Source organism: Palaemon carinicauda, chromosome 1, assembly GCF_036898095.1.
Source record: "Palaemon carinicauda isolate YSFRI2023 chromosome 1, ASM3689809v2, whole genome shotgun sequence".
Taxonomy (NCBI): domain Eukaryota; kingdom Metazoa; phylum Arthropoda; class Malacostraca; order Decapoda; family Palaemonidae; genus Palaemon; species Palaemon carinicauda.
Genome location: NC_090725.1, coordinates 42357428 through 42376440, shown reverse-complemented (window position 1 = coordinate 42376440; position 19013 = coordinate 42357428).

Here is a 19013-nt window from a genome sequence, read left to right as displayed (position 1 = left end):
TTCAGCAACTAAGTTTATTTCCCTATAATCTTGCTTTTTTTCGATATGAAGTGGCATCATTTTTATAAGTGCCAAACTTGATATCAAGTGTGTTTTTACATACCATAAACATGAAATATAAATATTACTTGGACAACACTAACATTAGAATTCCCTAATTTACATTCCTGTAGTTACCATCTTAAGCTAGATTATACTGGAAATATTGCATAACATTTTGTATTTGAATCAGGTGTATTCTTATTGAAATATATATATATATATATATATATATATATATAATCAATAAAATACTAATGGTTTCAGGGTAATGAAAAATGAGTCGCAAAACGCGAGAAGAGAATTTATTTGCTAAAGACAAATTTTTAAAAAACTATCAGCAGCTAAGACTTATTTTACCTTGTTAGACAAGAACTTACGGTCTTTCTAATTCCTTATATAAAATTATGATTTATTTCTGACACAATTGTCATATTGGCTTGCAGTTCATGCTTCTAAAGATTAATAATAATGATGACTATCCTCAGCATTGAGATCTTCCCAGGCTATACCATCCACAAGTAATAAAAGGTAATCAGTAAATTCCAACCACGTTGTATTCACTTTCATAATGTTCAGTAGTATACAGTATATGAGAAGTATAATTCCAGGTGGTAACAAGTATTGATTATTATTCATAACCAAATAACTATATCACGGGATCCATGGAAGTCCTGACTCAGTGCACATGCATTTCTGTTAGACAAGTTGACATAAGAATCATTTCATATTTTACATGTTAATATTCTGTAAAATATTAGGTTTGTAACATTCGGCTCTTCCAACTATTAATAATAATAATAATAATAATAATAATAATAATAATAATAATAATAATAATAATAATAATAATAACATAATGGCAGCCTCAGTGGCTTTAATCTTATTAAACACCTTTCCTATTGAACTAATCTTCTCAACAGCAATGCAATTTGCCAGTAACTGTGCTATTCACATTCTTAGAGAGGAAACATATTCATCAGTAAATAGATAAATGCTTTACTTCAAAAGAGAACGTTTGAACACAACTTTATGTATTAAGTATAGGGACATTCAAAGGTTTGGTGATCGATCTTTCTTCGTCGTTTTCAGGGGTAGGGCTAAGTTGCAACGCGGTGTTTCAAGCAGCAAGGTACGTCTGGCCATCATCAGGCTTGATGTTTAGGTGATAAATGAAGGCTTCATTCGTCAATTTTTATGAATCCTGGTAGGTCTCAATCTCTCTGTAATTGTCATGCTTGGTCATTGTTTCTGTCTCTTGCCTCTGCCATTCATTATCGACCTTTTAATGTCTTTTGAAGTCTTGTTGTAGTCATCTAAAAATACTTTGAGCCAAACCAAAAGTTTTCGAGTCAGTTAACGAGACTTGGGTCTGGTGAAAGCCTTTAATTGCCTATCAGCAAAATTAATGAATGCGATTTCAAAAAAATCTTTTGGCCTTGAAATATGTTGGAAAAAAAATAGTCTGCCTGCGAAGTGACTTTGAATGGGAACTGTGTTCTTTTACATTCTCACTAATATATTTTTCACTTCAAAAATCAAAGTTTCGAATAACAAAGAATTTGTCCAAAGACGTTCTCGATGTGATGGTTAAATTCTAGAAAATATTGTCGGAAAGGTTCTGTGAATGGAAAATGTTATATAAATATATATATATATATATATATAATATATATATATATATATATATATATCTAAATATATATATATATATATATATATTCATGAATGTTTACATATATATTTTTATATATGCATATATATATATATTCATATGAATATGTGCGTGTATATATATATATATATATATATATACGCCCGTTTTTATATGATATGTATCTATATATAAAAATGTATACATTCAGGAATATACATATATATATGTATATATATATATATATATACACACACACACACACATATATATATATATATATACTGTATATATACATACATACATTTATGAATGTATACATATACATTTTTATATATACATATATATTCATATAAATACGTGCGTATATATATATATATATATACATATATATATATATATATATACATACATATATATATATATATATGTATATATATATATATATATATATATGTATATATATATATAAATGTATAAATATATATATATATATATATATATATATTTATATATATATATATATATATATATTTATATATATATACTGTATATATGTATATATATATATGTATATATATATATATATATATATATGATCTAGAAGCTCACATTTCTTATCTGTAAAGCTAGCATCTTTCCATGAAAAAATTAAAACATTTAAATGAAACATTTTGGAATGTTTATCTTATTAAGAAAATCCCGAACAACATACATAGTCTGGGTCTATTTTAAGTTATTTATATACACGATATTTAGTTCTAATCAAGACGAACTGTAATCACCCTCAATCTACGTTTTTACCTTAATCATATGTTATTAACTGGTGATAATATTTAGAATCAATAATGATGTTACTCGTCTTAGATAGGTAAATAAGAGGTTAACGACAATTCTCAGATAGCATTATATCATGAATGAAATTAAAACTGGTATAATTTAGACTATGGGCCTTTTATTTTAATCACTAGGATTCAATCTATCTATATAAATGACTTTTAGGATATGTTGCCCAAGAGATTAATTCTAATTTCACGTCAATGATTTTAATATCATCTAAAAACAGAAAGGACTGTCTTAGTTTCTCAACGTAATATATGTAGATGGATAGCTATTCATGGTTTTAATTTTCTCAGTATATCAAGCTGTTGCTAGACGTATTTCATGATAATTAGCTCCAGATTTGTAAGCGTAGTTTTGCATAGAAATAGAAGTAGTTTGTTCAGCTAGTTGAAAAGTTATCACTCACTGAAATGTGCTTCACATAAGTAATTTATTTATTTTGAAAGAAAAACAAATCCTAGGATGAAATCAGAAAATAGTTATTTGTGAAATGTTATATCCTACTTGAAAAGGGACGAAAGTCAGGTAATTACAGGGGCTTTGAAGGCACTCAAGTCCATTAAAACTAGTGTTGGGTCAATTATTGACTTGTGACACATTTTCTGCTTATGAAATATATTGTCAGTCAGAGAGAGGAAAGGAAATATCAACTTTTGTATTTTGTAATAATCGTGAAAATATTTTAATTATCTAGGATAAAGAGTTCAAAGAAGAGTTTTCCATTAAGATCTAATGGATATGGTACGATGATTATATTAAGATGGAGCCCAGTTTGTGAAAGTCAATAGGCAAATATTAATCATCTTGACGCCAAGTGGTACTGTAAATTTCTCACCTATAAGAACCAACCCCATTTTGAGTAGCAATAATTCGTAAAAAAGAAAAAAAAAAGAAAAAAAAAACGTGTTACACGATACAGAGCTAAATTTTGGGGGCAATTGTGTAAACTAATTGTACAAAAATAAAAATTACCTAATCTTGCATGGGGATATTTTGAATTTTGCTTGAAGGGCTCAACTTATTTCACCTCTCTATTGATGTATAGTATAATATATCATGTATAGTTCTTGTACATTTAAATAATAACTGAGACCTTTTTAAGAATTTCTCGTTGGGAAAACCAGAATTATGGAAATGAATCATTTAATTTATGGTTGTGGTGTCCTTGTGATAGCATCCTTGCCATGTGAGTGGTAGCTGGGGTTCGAGTCCCACTCAAACTTGATAGTTACTTTGGTCACTGCAACCTCACTATCCTCGTGAGCTAAGGTATATATGCTGAGTCATTAGCAGCCATTGCCTGGTCCTCCTTGGTCGTAGCTTGGGTGGAGAGGGAGCTTGGGCGCTGATAATATGTAATATGGTCAGTCTCTAGGGCATTGTCCTGCTCGATAGGGAAATGTCACTGTCCCTTACCTCTGCCATTTATGAGCGGCCTTTAAATCTTTAGCATTTGAATGGTTATGATTTTCTCGATAGTGTTTTATGAAGTTTCCAGTGCGTTCTTCCCAAAATAATGAATATATGATTGCATTCCTGTTATTCATTCTATTTATGTTAGAGACTTCATTTACATCTCATAAAAAGAAAAAAAAATAACTGCATGTTACACTACAATAGTTAAATAAAACTTATATTCAACAAAAATACGACAAAACCTCGTAGAAGTGAGTTAGCAACAATAGAAAAATGCATGTGTTACGCAAGTTATGTTCACAAGAATACGCTAATTGCAAAAATATGTTTATTTTTTAATGCTTACCTAAGAAAATAAGCTTTGTAAGGATATATATTTTTCGTCATTCGGTACGTAAATAAATAGCGGAAATGAAAAACTACCTTCTCGTATTTTTGTAAAAATCCTCAGAGAAAATATGCAGTGCGTGCAGAAACTTTATCATTCATGTTAGAGTGATAAATTGTGTTTATTTTTATGCTAAACTGATAAATAATAAACCTCACATTGATAAAGAATTCTCCCAAATGCATACAGATATTTAAAAAGTGCTATTTAAACGTGATTTCCAAAAAAATAATCTATTTTTCAAAGATAACTGGATAAATAAGCTCTTAAATTTTATAAAAAAAAAGTATGATTAGTCAGTATTCTAAGCACATAAATAATAATAGATATTAAACATAAAAATGTTGTTTTCTTAAAAAATCTAAGGCGAGAATAAACATGCAACTGAGTTTTTTTAAATGGCTGCAGATCCTTCCTTGTCTACGTTAGAGTATTATTTGCGTCATACTGCAGCAAAGTGGACAAAACTTACATCCAAAAGAAATTTCCCAAAATGTATACAACTATAAAAAATGTAGTAAGAAAGGAAGGAGGTAAAAAAGTATGCGTGCATATATATATATATATATATATGTATATATATATATATATATATATGTATATATATATATATATATATAAATATATATTCATATATATATATGTATATATATACATATATATATATATAAATATATATTAATATATATATATATATATATATACATATATATATATATGTATATATATATATTTATATATATATATATATATATATACATATATATATATATATATATATATGTAATATATATATATATATATACATACACACACATGTATATATATATATATATATATATGTATATATATATATGTATATAAATATATATATATATATATATATATATTTATATATATATATATATATATATGTATATATATCCAGTATTTATGTGTATATAGTGTGTGTGTATGCATATATACATACATATGTATATAATTCATATGCCGTTATGCTCAATAATCTTAACACCCCCCCCCTTCTTAGAGTTACAAGCTTTACACATCATGTTCGTAACTCCGTAGGTTGAAATATTTTCCATTTTAGTTAAATTTCTCTCCTGGTCCTTTTTCGTCCTCTTCAACATATTTTTCCTCAGGCACAGCTCAGTTCTGAAAAGATGTTTCCTTTACGTCATTCCTAATTAAGTACTCTGAAAATAGACTCTCCTTTTAAAACAGACTTCAACATTTCCACAATTTCATATAAGGTTGCTCTCTCTCTCTCTCTCTCTCTCTCTCTCTCTCTCTCTCTCTTAGTCCGGAGGTAAAGAATACAAACTGGAATTGAAAATATACAGCACCACTCACTGGTAATTTCTTTACATAGAAAATAGGAAATTTATGGAGCAGACTTCCAGCGGATGTCGTGAGGAGTAACACGTTAAACGAATTCAGGAATAAGTTAGACTAGATCGTGAAGACTAAAAGTTTAAACAAATTTTCTGTACCCAAGAGTAAATGCAGAAATTTAATCCAAACATCAGAATCACTATTATTATTATTATTATTACTATCCAAGCTACAACCCTAGTTGGAAAAGCTAGATGCTATAAGCCCAGGGGCTCCAACAGGGAAAAATAGCTCAGTGAGGAAAGGAAATAAGGATATAATAAATGAAGAGAACAAATTAACAATAAATCAATCTAAAATAAGAAACAACATCAAAACAGACATGTCATATAATAAACTATCAACAACATCAAAAACAGATATGTCATAAATAAACTATAAAAAGACTATGTCTGCCTGGTCAACAAAAAAGCATTTGCTCCAACTTTGAACTTTTGAAGTTCTGCTGATTCAACCACCCGATTAGGAAGATCATTCCACAACTTGGTCACAGCTGGAATAAAACTTCTAGAGTACTGCGTAGTATTGAGCCTGGTGATGGAGAAGGCCTGGCTATTAGAATTAACTGCCTGCCTAGTATTACGAACAGGATAGAATTGTCCAGGGGAGATCTGAATGTAAAGGATGGTCAGAGTTGTGAAAAATCTTATGCAACATACATAATGAACTAATTGAACGACGGTGCCAGAGATTAATATCTAGATCAGGAATAAGAAAATTAATAGACCGTAAGTTTCTGTCCAACAAATTAAGATGAGAATCAGCAGCTGAAGACCAGACAGGAGAACAATACTCAAAACAAGGTAGAATGAAAGAATTAAAACACTTCTTCAGAATAGATTGATCACCGAAAATCTTGAAAGACTTTCTCAATAAGCCTATTTTTTGTGAAATTGAAGAAGACACAGACCTTATATGTTTCTCAAAAGTAAATTTACTATCGAGAATCACACCTAAAATTTTGAAAGAGTCATACATATTTAAAGAAACATTATCAATACTGAGATCCGGATGTTGAGGAACCAGCGTCCTTGACCTACTTACAATCATACTTTGAGTTTTGTTAGGATTCAACTTCATACCCCATAATTTGCACCATGCACTAATTCTAGCTAAATCTCTATTAAGGGATTCACCAACACCAGATCTACATTCAGGGGATGGAATTGATGCAAAGAGAGTAGCATCATCTGCATATGCAACAAGCTTGTTTTCTAGGCCAAACCACATGTCATGTGTATATAGTATGAAAAGTAATGGGCCTAGAACACTACCCTGTGGAACACCAGATATCACATTCCTATAATCACTATGGTGCCCATCAACAACAACTCTTTGAGATCTATTACTTAAAAAATCAATAATAATGCTAAGAAACGACCCACCCACTCCCAACTGTTTCAGTTTGAAAACAAGGGCCTCATGATTAACATGGTCAAAGGCAGCACTAAAATCAAGGCCAATCATACGAACTTCCCGACCACAATCAAGGGATTTCTGTACAGCATTGGAGATTGTAAGAAGGGCATCACATGCTCCAAGGCCTTTACGAAAACCAAATTGCAAACTAGGGAGTAGATGATTACCTTCAGCAAACCTATTAAGACGTTTTGCCAGAAGACGTTCAAAAACTTTAGATAATATTGGAGTTATGGAAATTGGGCGGTAATCAGTGGGACTTGAGCTACCACAAACACATTTACATAGAGGAGTAACATTACCAATTCTCCAACTAGTGCTAAAAGCTCCTCTTCTTGCTATCTTGCGCAAAATAACAGATAACTTTGGAGCTAAGAAATCTGCTGTCTTTATAAAAAACAAAGGAAAAATACCATTTGGGTCTACACCTCCATATGCATCAAGGTCCATCAACAGAGCTTTAATCTCACGAGATCGAAAAGCTAAACTAGTTAGTTTAGCCTCAGGAAAACACGAATGAGGAAGTTCAAGTTTTTCATTACTCTGTTTACTGTCAAAAACATCAGCCAAAAGGGTTGCCTTTTCCTTTGGACAGTGAGTGACTGAGCCATCTGGTTTAAGTAAAGGAGGAACTGTTGCATCTACACCAAAGAGTGCAGATTTAAGGGTAGACCACCATTTATGTTCCTGAGTTGTACCAGAAAGTGTTTCTTTTATGGTTAAATTGTACTCCTTTTCAGTTGAGGCATAAATTCTCTGAGCAAAAGCTCGAAGCTGAGAATAGTTGTTCCAGGTCAAATCTGATCTGTTACCCTTCCAAAGTTGATAGGCCTCCTGCTTCTCCAAAAAAGCACGTCTACAATCATTATTGAACCACGGTTTGTCCCTTCACTCGGTACCTTAGCACACGAGAAGGGATACGCCTATCAATTATGTTGACTAGATTCTCATTCAAAGGGACAACAGGACCTACACTATTATATAATTGTGACCAATTCAAGCACAAAAGATCATGTAAAATCCCATTCCAGTCTGCTTGGGATTTCATATAAATTTTACAAGAATATGATATATCAGGGACAGGCTGCTCAGTCTTCACTAATAATGAAATCAAGGCATGATCAGATGTCCCGACTGGAGAACCAACCTTACCAGTTATAACGCCAGGGGAGTCAGTGTATACAAGGTCCAAGCAATTACCAGACTGTGAGTAGCTTCATTTATGATTTGCTCACAGCCTGATTCAGAGGCAAAGTCTAAAGCTCTTAAGCCATGGCGATCGGTAGGAGAGATAGAACTTAACCACTCCCTATGGTGAGCATTAAAATCACCAACAAAGACAAAAGAAGCCTTTCTATCATCTTCTTGTATCTTAGCCATAATGGTAAGAAGACAATCGAAGATAGAATCATCCATGTCTGGATTCCGGTAGATCGAACATAAATAAAAGTTGTTATGCCTCCCACAAACTTTTATTACCTGAATCTCATGACATCCACATTGATAGCAGGACTTATGAGAAGCAGGGTACTCGGTCCTAATATACACTAAACAGAAGAAAAGTTATAGTGACGTGAAAAAAGAATCAAGATAAAAAAAAGAACAATAATAAATATCTCGACTGTGGAGTTAGATATACGTGTCCCATGTCAACGGATAATGAACATCGGAACATGTTTTTTTCTTTTTTTTTATTACAAAAAGGTTTCTGAATACACTTGTACACTTGTACACAGCTCTAATGGTACCGACTAACCCTCGACAAGCAAGATGCAATGTTGCTCATTCAACATGCTGATTTGTTAGGTTTTGTGGAATTCTCCACTGTGATGGAAATATACTGTCAAACACATCACCTTATGATTCAAGGGTAATTATCCTTGACATATAAAATACATTTTGCATACAAGGATTAGGACATACGAGTCAGCGGGCTAAAAGAGGCCCTTATAAATAAGTAAGGTGCACAGTATGCAGTTAACCAGAAAAAACTGATTTGGTATATCAAACGAGAATGAAATGAAAAGATTTAGTGTAAAAGTAAGAGATCCAGTTAGCATGAAATATAGTACGTCTTTCAATACATGGAAGCTAGGACAAACGCAAGGGCTCTAGAATCATCTTAGAAAATGGGAAAAATAACTTCTGAAATAATAAGCGTAGCTCTTTGATGAGGAACAGAGAAGATGATTTGCAATAGAGAATTGGACCTGGCAAAAGAAATATTTCCAAAATATCACAATCATATGGAAAAATTAAGACAAATTCATAGTTAGTTCGCTGTCATTCAAGATAGGGAAGGGAATAGGTTGTACAAAGAAGATAAAGAAAACAAAATTTAATGAGTTATTAACATCTAATACAATGTAAATCTAAGAGGGGAAATTCAAGAGGGATGATATTACTTAGGAAATACAGTTAATATACATCAAGGAGGCTATAAGAGAAGTGACAAATGGCACAGAACACGGTCGAACATATGCGCAGAACACGGTCCAACGGATACACAGAACACGGTCCAACAGGTGCACAGAATACGGTCCAACAAAAGCACAGAACACGGTCCAACAGATGCACAGATCATGGCCAAACATATGCAAAGAACACGGTTTAACAGATGCAGAGAACACGATCCAACTGATGCACAGAACACGTTCCAACAAGACGCACAGAATATGGTCCAAGAGATGCACAGAACACGGTCCAACAGATGCACAAAACACGGTCCAAGAGAGGCACAGAACACAGTACAATAGATGCAAAAAGCACGGTGCAACAGAGGCAGAGAGCACAGTGCAACAGAAGCACAGAACACGGTCCAACAGAGGCCCAACTGAAGTATTAAAGGACATTGGTAACGAAAGGGGAGAATCGATTCCAGAGTTTTTAAAGGTCTCACGACGGAATAACGGTATACATATTTCTAGACTATATGACGATATTTAATTGATAAAAGGACATGGCTGGTAGAATCTGACGTTTAAAAGAAAAAAGGTAATATGCTGAACAGTTTGTTAGATTGCTTGAAATAATGTTTGTATTCAGTGGAAGGCAAACTTGGTAAAAATCCGGCAAGAAATTTTAACGTAATCCTACTAACAGACAAACAAACACAAAAAGAACTACATAAACGTAAGTCATTTTAGAACCTCCTTGGCAGAGGTAATAGATAGATAAACGTAAGTCATTTTATAACCTCCTTGGGGTAGGTAATAATTCTGGAAGATAGTTGGGATGGCAAAGATTAATAACATCATAACAACGTCAGGACTGCCAGCGTGTTGGGTTACAATAAAGTTGGTGTTATTGGGATTAAGTTAAGAGGAAAATGATTTCAGGTCAACAGGGAGTTAAAAGATAAAATAAAAGAAGAATTTAAGGTTGAATTTTATGTTAATGTCCCTATAATTAGCTATTTTTTTATCAGTAATTTACTAAGAAAAGTGTAACTTCAGATTTAGACTTTCAGTATTAGGACATTATTAATCTTAAAATGTAGTCATTGTACATGATTTATTGTTCCTAGATATCGAAGTATATATATATATATATATATACATATATATATATATGTATATATATATATATATATATAGATATAGATATATTATATATATGTGTGTGTATATTATATATATATATATATATATATGTATATATATATATATTTATATATATATATATATATAAATATATATATATATATATATATACTGTATATATATACACACACACACATATATATATATAAATATATATATAGATTTATATATATATATATATATATATATGTGTGTGTGTGTGTGTGTGTGTAATCACTATTATTATTATTATTATTATTATTATTATTATTATTATTATTATTATTATTACTGTTATAGTCGTTGTTATCATTATTATGATTAAAGTAATACAGGATAGTTTGGACAAATAATTTCATAAAACCAGCACTTTTTTGTTGAAGGAATTTGGAACTTGAGCCGCAATCTTATTGCCATCGTCATCAATGTCACTAAGCAAACGTTTAAGAGTGGAGAAAGAATTGGCGACCAAAATGAGGAGAGGAACGTTTCCCTGAGCAAATAAGTCAGAAGAAAAGAAGTATCTGAGCTTGAGAATGTTCTTTTATGAGCTGTCTGGGCGTTGAATGACGGTGGCTGTTGACACAAGGAATTGCTCTTCGAGAACCTGCTGCCAGTTACACTTCCCAATTATAAAACACTGTTCACTCTATATCTCAGAAAAAAAATAAATAAATAAAAAAAAAGAAGAATATCACTTCACGGGTTTTTTTTCGTTTTGAGTTATCATTAGAAAGGGGCTTCTTTGGCATTGAAGCTCAAGGTTTTTTATAAATCGATACTTTTTTTTTTTCTGAGACTTCAATTTTACAGTTTTTACTCTGTAGCCTATCGCTCTCTTTTTCTCCCTCTCAAAAAGAAAAACCAAGATCACTTCACAAGCTACTTTTCCGTTTTAAATCATTGTGAAAAATAGACTTCTTTGGCATTGAAGCTTAGGATTTTTTTTAACAGCGATGCTTTTATTTCTGAAACTCCAATTTTACAAGAGTAACTATAACGTATCACTTGATCTTAATATGTATCAACTTAGATGGTTAAATCCATATGCTTTCTTCCTTCATATGTGGACACTAGATTTCTGAGACTGACAATGCCATTATCATATTCCCTAGTGTCGTTAAAAATTATGTCAATCTATTATTACTAATTTGGCTTTATACCTCTCCTTCATACACGTAAAATCAATATATAACCTTTACTATGTAACTAGCTAAATTTTCACATTGACGAGAATCTGTATTTAATATATACCTGGAATTATCTCTCTTCAGATAACATACTCTTCAGAGTCAAGGGGACAGTGACAATGCCCTAGTAGCACAATACCCTAGACACTGATCATATACCCATATAGTATGATTAGCGCTCAAGCCCCCCTCTCCATCAAGTTGGGGCTAGGGAGGGCCAGGCAATGGCTGCTGATAACTCAGCAGGGAGCCATTCCAAACGTCCCATTCTTAGCTCACAAAGAAGGTGAGGTAGCAGACATTAAAAGAAACTATCGAGCTTCAACGGGTCTTGGACCGCAGTCCATCAAATTGCTAGGCAGGGAGGTTTCCAAAAGGCTACAAATCAAAAGCTTACATGTGTTGTATCTCTTAAAAATAACGATTTTTGCAGGAAGAAAGAAGATTGATTTGGTAAACAAAATTGGATTTCATTGCCAACGTCTAGAGGAAGACTTATATATGCCCAGCAGGTTAACAATTCATTCTCAGATATTTTTCTTAAACATATATCATAACCACTTGAAATAATACACACATTAGCTGAAAATGACATTAATTAGAGAAAGTATCGAATTGCAAACTAAGAAAACTACATCAAATAGTTCAACATAAGTCTTATTATAGCTCTATCTTATTATACTTTGTCTTTAGATATAGGAAACGTCTTCAATTATAGTTTTGACGTCTCATATTGAGAGGTATCTTTGTCATATCATAATAGGTAACGGAGGTAATTCCCTATTTACTCTCATCACTCCATTTATGTTTCCATATCCAGATGTTGGGGGTCTAACGGTCATAAGGAGATGCTCAACGTAGCTTTTCTATGCTCTTAGAGATTTATAGCTCACTCATAAATGGCAGAGGCAAGGACAATGACTTATTGACAATGTCTTAGTAGGACAATGCCATAGACACAGACCATATATTAATATGATCAGCACTCATGCCCCCTGTCCACCAAGCTAGGACTAGACAGGGCCAGGCAATGGTTGCTGATGACTCAGTAGTTAGGCTCCCCTAAACCCCAGCCCATCCTTAGCTCAGAAGGATGTTGTTGTCAGCCACTACAAGAAACTATCGAGTTTAGGCGTAACTGGAACCCCTACACAGCAGGTTTCCAGACAGAAACGTTTTCAATGGGTTACCAACGATTGTCTATACCTGAGAAAAAAACAAATATATGAAAATTTACAAATTTCATAGAAAACATCAGATTTTGTATTCAAATTTATATTGTTTACTTTATTTGTTCAATGTATCTTTCAACAAAGCCATGACGTATTAGTTGAAACTCTAATCAGCGGAATAAATGTCAAGGAACTAAATAGAAGAGATTTTTGTTCACAACTTCTAAAGGTTAAATACTGCCTTGAGATTATAACGTTTAAGACGCTTCCAGAAGACTAAAACTACTACCAGATCTTTGATCAGACAGCATCTTTAACTTTCAAAAAGCTTCCAGAAGACTAAAGTTACTTCCAGATCTCTGCTCTAACAGTCTATATAACGTTTTAAAACGATTCTAGAAAACTAAAATTATTGTCAGACCTTTCTCAGACAGTATCTTTAGCGTTTAAAACGCTTCCAGAACACTGAAAATACTACCATGTTTTTCTCAGAAGCAATAATAAATTTTAAAAGGCTTCCAGATTACTAATATTGCTGCCATATGTTTCTTCTAACAGTATCTATAACGTTTGAAATGCTTCCAGAAGACTAGAACTACATCCAGCCCTTTGCTCAAACTTTAATTTATGGTAGGTCTTTGCTCATACAGCATCTATAATGATTAAAACGATTCCAAAAGACTAAAACTACTACCAGATCTTTGCTCAGAAAGCATCTATAACGTTTAAGACGCTACCAGAAGGCTAAACTACTACCAGCTCTTTGTTCAGACACCATCTATAACATTTTAAACGCTTTCAAAAAAGTCAAATTACTTCTAGACCTTTGCTCAGACTTCATAATAAGAGCATGTCTGAGCCCATTCCAGCTAGGAGTATAGCTTATCTTGTAATAGAAATAGTAACTAGAAGGGCACTCAGTAGAAGGCCAACTTCCACCGCGGTAGCTAATTTCTCGACCTTTTGCTAAACATCGCCCTTGACCTTTGACCTCAGCATGTACTAATTAGCGTGGATATTCATATACTCAAATATGAACCAAATTTGAAGCCTCTGTGACAACGATGCCCCAAATTAAGTCTGATTACGTGAACTGTAATTTTCCTTGACTCTGACAACCTTGACTTTGATCTTCCAAAATCTAATCATTTTCAGCTTTTTGCTTAAAGGTTAATCCCTGGAAGCTCTATTACTCTACGATTAAAATTGGGGCCAGGAAGTTGTTCAAAAACAAACACATATACACACACACCATACAAACAAACACCCAAACAGTGGCGAAAACATAACCTCCTTCCAACTCTGTAGACGGAAGTAATAATAATAATAATAATAATAATAATAATAATAATAATAATATTAATAATATTAATAATAATAATAATAATAATAATAATAATAATAATAATAATCTTGAAATTATCAAGTGTTATATAATATTTGAAAGAATTATATTGAATATAACCAGAACCTTAGAGGGGCACTCAGTAGGACACATACTTTATTTTTTGACCTTTTGGACAGATTTTGGACGTTTTGCTCGTCCATGACCTTGACCTCTGCCCTTCCATAAATTAATTTCCAGCTTTTTACATAGCAGTTAATCCCTGCAAGTTTCATTTACCTACAAACAAAATTGTGCCCAGGAAGCTGTTCAAATTCAAAAACACATACACACACGCACAAACGCAAACGCACAAAAGGGGTAAAAACTTAACTTCCTTTCAACTTCGTTGGAGGATGTAATAATAACCTCCTAAAAATTCTTATATTGACTGGATAGGATTTTACTTTGTTATACACTATTTGTTATTATGATTGAATATTGCGATCAATTAAAAGACTAACTAAATTAAAATGTCCCAATATTTAAGAAAAAAAAATTAATTCTCCTGAACGGATAGACTTATTTTTATCCAAATATTACTAAATCTTTTTTCAAACATGCCACTAGAATTGTCTTTAGTTTCCATTCTTCTCTTCTATTTTTTTTCTTTTTTTTTTACTTTTTTTTTTTTAACTTTTAGTCTCTCCCGAGCTTTTATGGGATTAGAAACATGTAAAAGTTGGATCGACGTTTTTACGTTTTCCCCTTCAAAGACCAGATGGAATTAGATCAGAGAATTTTTACCAAAGTTTGCCTGTGCATAGTATGGGACCTTCCATAACACACCCACATAAAACAAGGCAAACGGGGGCTATTGAAATACCTTCAGGAAATTCATATATATATATATATATATATATACATACACACACACATATATATATATATATATACATATATATATATATGTATATATATATGTTTATATATATATATATATATACATATATATATATATATATATATACATATATATATATATATATATGTATATATATATATATATATTTATATATATATATATATACATACATATATATATATATATATATACATATATATAGCATACTTATATACACAGACACGCAGGCAAACAAATATATATATATATATATATATGTGTGTGTGTGTGTGTGTGTATGTATATATATATATATATATGTGTGTGTGTGTGTGTGTCTACATATATATTGTAATGAAAAGTGGCTAATACATTAAAAAAAATGCTGGAAACTTATAAAAAAGGACTGATCGATTATTCAATATTATACAGGGGGAGTAATGTAAATTTTTATAAACCATATCCTAAAAATAAAATAGTTTTGTTTCCTAGAAATCTGTGTAACATAAGGAACTAATATATCACCAGTTAAGTATACGATTACTGTTTTTTTGTAAATGGAAATAAAACATATATCAAGTAATTAGATAAAATTCTTTTGATTAATATTGCTATGGTATCTTATAGAAGAGAAGTAGATTTTGCTTTGCTGATTATCATTCAATAATACCTACCCAAGTCTTTCTTACGGAAATCATAATAATTCCAGTTGCCCAAGAGAATCGATTGCTATACCATTTTCCTATTTATATTTGTCATGTAAATGACTAATATAATAAATTTTGAGATAAATTCTAAACATATATGACTAGTAAACAATGATTTTCATATACGGTCTTTCTATGGCAGTTAATTTCCACGAACTATATTAGTTCGTCAATCTATCGTCTTCTCTTCCTTCCCATGCTTCTTTTGTAATCTCCAAGTACCCATTTAGTTATTTTTAATTTTCAGCAATTATCTGGCGTTATAATTATGTCCTACCCATGTCAATTGTTTTTCTTAAAATATCCCCTACTTAATTTGCTATCGTAATCATATCCCTCTCTTTCTATCTTTTATTGTTATTCCCCTCATTATTCTATTATGACGATCCCAGAGAAGGTTGTGACTCAAAGACAGGATGAAAGCAACTGAGTAACTTTATTACAGAACACTCTCCTTTATATACAAAATCTAAATGCAATAGGAAATTTCCTGATCAACCGACACTGCACCGGTTAACAGTTAACAGTGAGAAACACAGACCCATTATTTCAGGTTCAATGCAACAGGAAATTTCCTGTTCAACCAACACCGCATTGGTTAACAGTTAACGGTAAGAAAAACATACATGTTATTTCAGGTTCTTGTTAGTGCCAGGGGAGAGAGAAGATAGAAGCATAATATATTCAGAAAATGAAATGTCGTTACTATGTACGGTCTTGTGACACACGGTTGGTACACAGCTCCCCCCCTAAAAATGACATACTGTACATGTTAAATGGGGAGCCTTGATCCAGAGAGGCAAACTGTAGGCGGGTCATCTGGCAGGAGATAAGCAGGTTTTAGACGATCAATGGGGACCCAGTCTTCTTTGCAACGAATGTTTAGTAGGAATGCTTTCGGACTGCGCTGGATCACAAGGAAAGGGCCCGTGAAAGGGGGCGTTAGCGGTGGCTTGCTAGTGTCGTTGGGCAGGAAGGCGTGCGTTGCAGAGGGCAAGTCTGTCAGTATGTGGTGCTTCACTGGGGGCTTGTAAGTCTGGTGGCATGGAGTAAATTTTCCCACGACGTGATGTATGCGCTGCAGATCGTCGGAGGAGATTGTAGAAAGAAAAAAATTGGCAGGGACGACCAACGGGTCACCATACACCATTTCAGCTGCTGAGAGGGCGAGGGCGTCCTTTAGGGGTGGTCCTTAGTCCCAGGAGGACCCAGGGAAGCTGAGTAAACCAGTTGGAATCCTTGCAGTGGGACATCAAAGCTGCTTTGAGGGTGCGATGAAAACGTTCAACCATTTCATTGGCAGCGGGGTTATAGGCAGTTGTCTGATGTAGGGTGATGCCCAGGAGATTCGCTAATGATGTCCACAATTGATTGGTGAAAGTGGTACCCCTGTCAGAAGTAATATGCTAAGGGGTACCAAATCCTGCAATCCATCCTAAGAGTAAGGCAGATGTACATGAGGCAGACATTGCAGTTTCTATGGGAATGGCTTCAGGCCAACGAGTGGAGCGGTCGATGACGGTAAACAGGTAACGATGTCCTTGTGATGTGGGTAGGGGGCCTACAATGTCGACGTGAATGTGTGCGAAATAGCACTGAGGTTGAGGAATGGTGCCCACTCATGAATCCGTGTGTCGATGTACTTTGGAAGTTTGGCAAGAAGTATAGGTGCGGACCATATCCTTAGCATCCTTAGAAATGCAGCGCCAAATGAACTTCATCTTCAGCAGCTGTGTAGTAGAACGGCACGAGGGATGTGAAAGCCCGTGAATGAAATCAAACACCCTCCGGCGCATGGGACAAGGCTTGCAAGGTCGTGGTCTACCAGCGCTGACGTCACAGAGGAGGGTGGTGTTGGAGTCTTCGAGGGGGAAGTCTTTCCAACATAGGGATGTGCAGGATGTCCTACATGCTTGATACTCTAGATCCTGTCATTGGGCTTCAGCCAAGGTGTTACAATCCATTCCCAGTTGAACGGCAGCCAACGTGTTTCTTGACAGGGCATCGGCAACGGGATTCATTTTCCCAGGGACGTATTGAAGGGTGCAATTGTATTCAGCCACGGCGGAGAGATGTCGGCGTTGACGGGCGGACCAGGCGTCAGACTATCGAGTGAAGGCGTGCACCAGAGGCATGTGGTCTGTGCGAATGACGAAGGGCGTACCTTCTAAGAAATGGCGAAAGTGACGGACAGCCAAGTGCACCACCAGCAATTCGCGATCGAAGGTAGAAGAAGGCCAATGGGCGGGGCGAGCCGTTGACCACCTGCTTGAGAACTGCACCAATAGCGACGTCGCTGGCATCGGTGGAGAGAAGGAGAGGGTCATGTGGAATAGGAAAAGTGAGAGCCGCAGCGTTTGATAGGGCGTCCTTTGCATTGCAGAAGGACGCTTCTTGAAGGGGACCCCTCTTCAGGTCCTTTGGCTTGCCCTTGAGGGAGACGTAGAGGGGAGCAAGAGTGGAGGCAATTGCTGGCAGAAAACAGTGATAATAGTTGATCATGCTCAAGAATTCCTGCAGAGCTTTGATGGTCGAGGGCTTGGGGAAGTCCTGAACGGCTGCTACCTTTTCAGGGAGGGGATGGGACTCCTTCAGGAGTGATGCCATGCCCTAAGAACGACACTTCGTTGGCGCCAGGTGACGGAGGTGTTCCTCTTTTGAGGAGGAGAACACAAGTATGTCGTCCACATAACATACACAGAATGGGAGGTCCTCTAAGATGCCATCCATGAGACGGTGAAACATGGCCCTAGCATTACGAAGGCCAAAACAGTAGTAATTGAAGGTGTATGTACCAAACGGAGTGGTGATGGCGGTCTTGGGGATGTTTTCTGGGTTCATAGGCACCTGATAATACCCCTTCAGGAGGTCGAGCGTGGAGAAAACCTTCGCAGCGATGTTTGGGAGGGGGTAGCGATCCGGTTCTGTTTGCATGTTCAGGCGCCTGTAATCTCCGCATGGACGGAGGGAGCTGTCTTCCT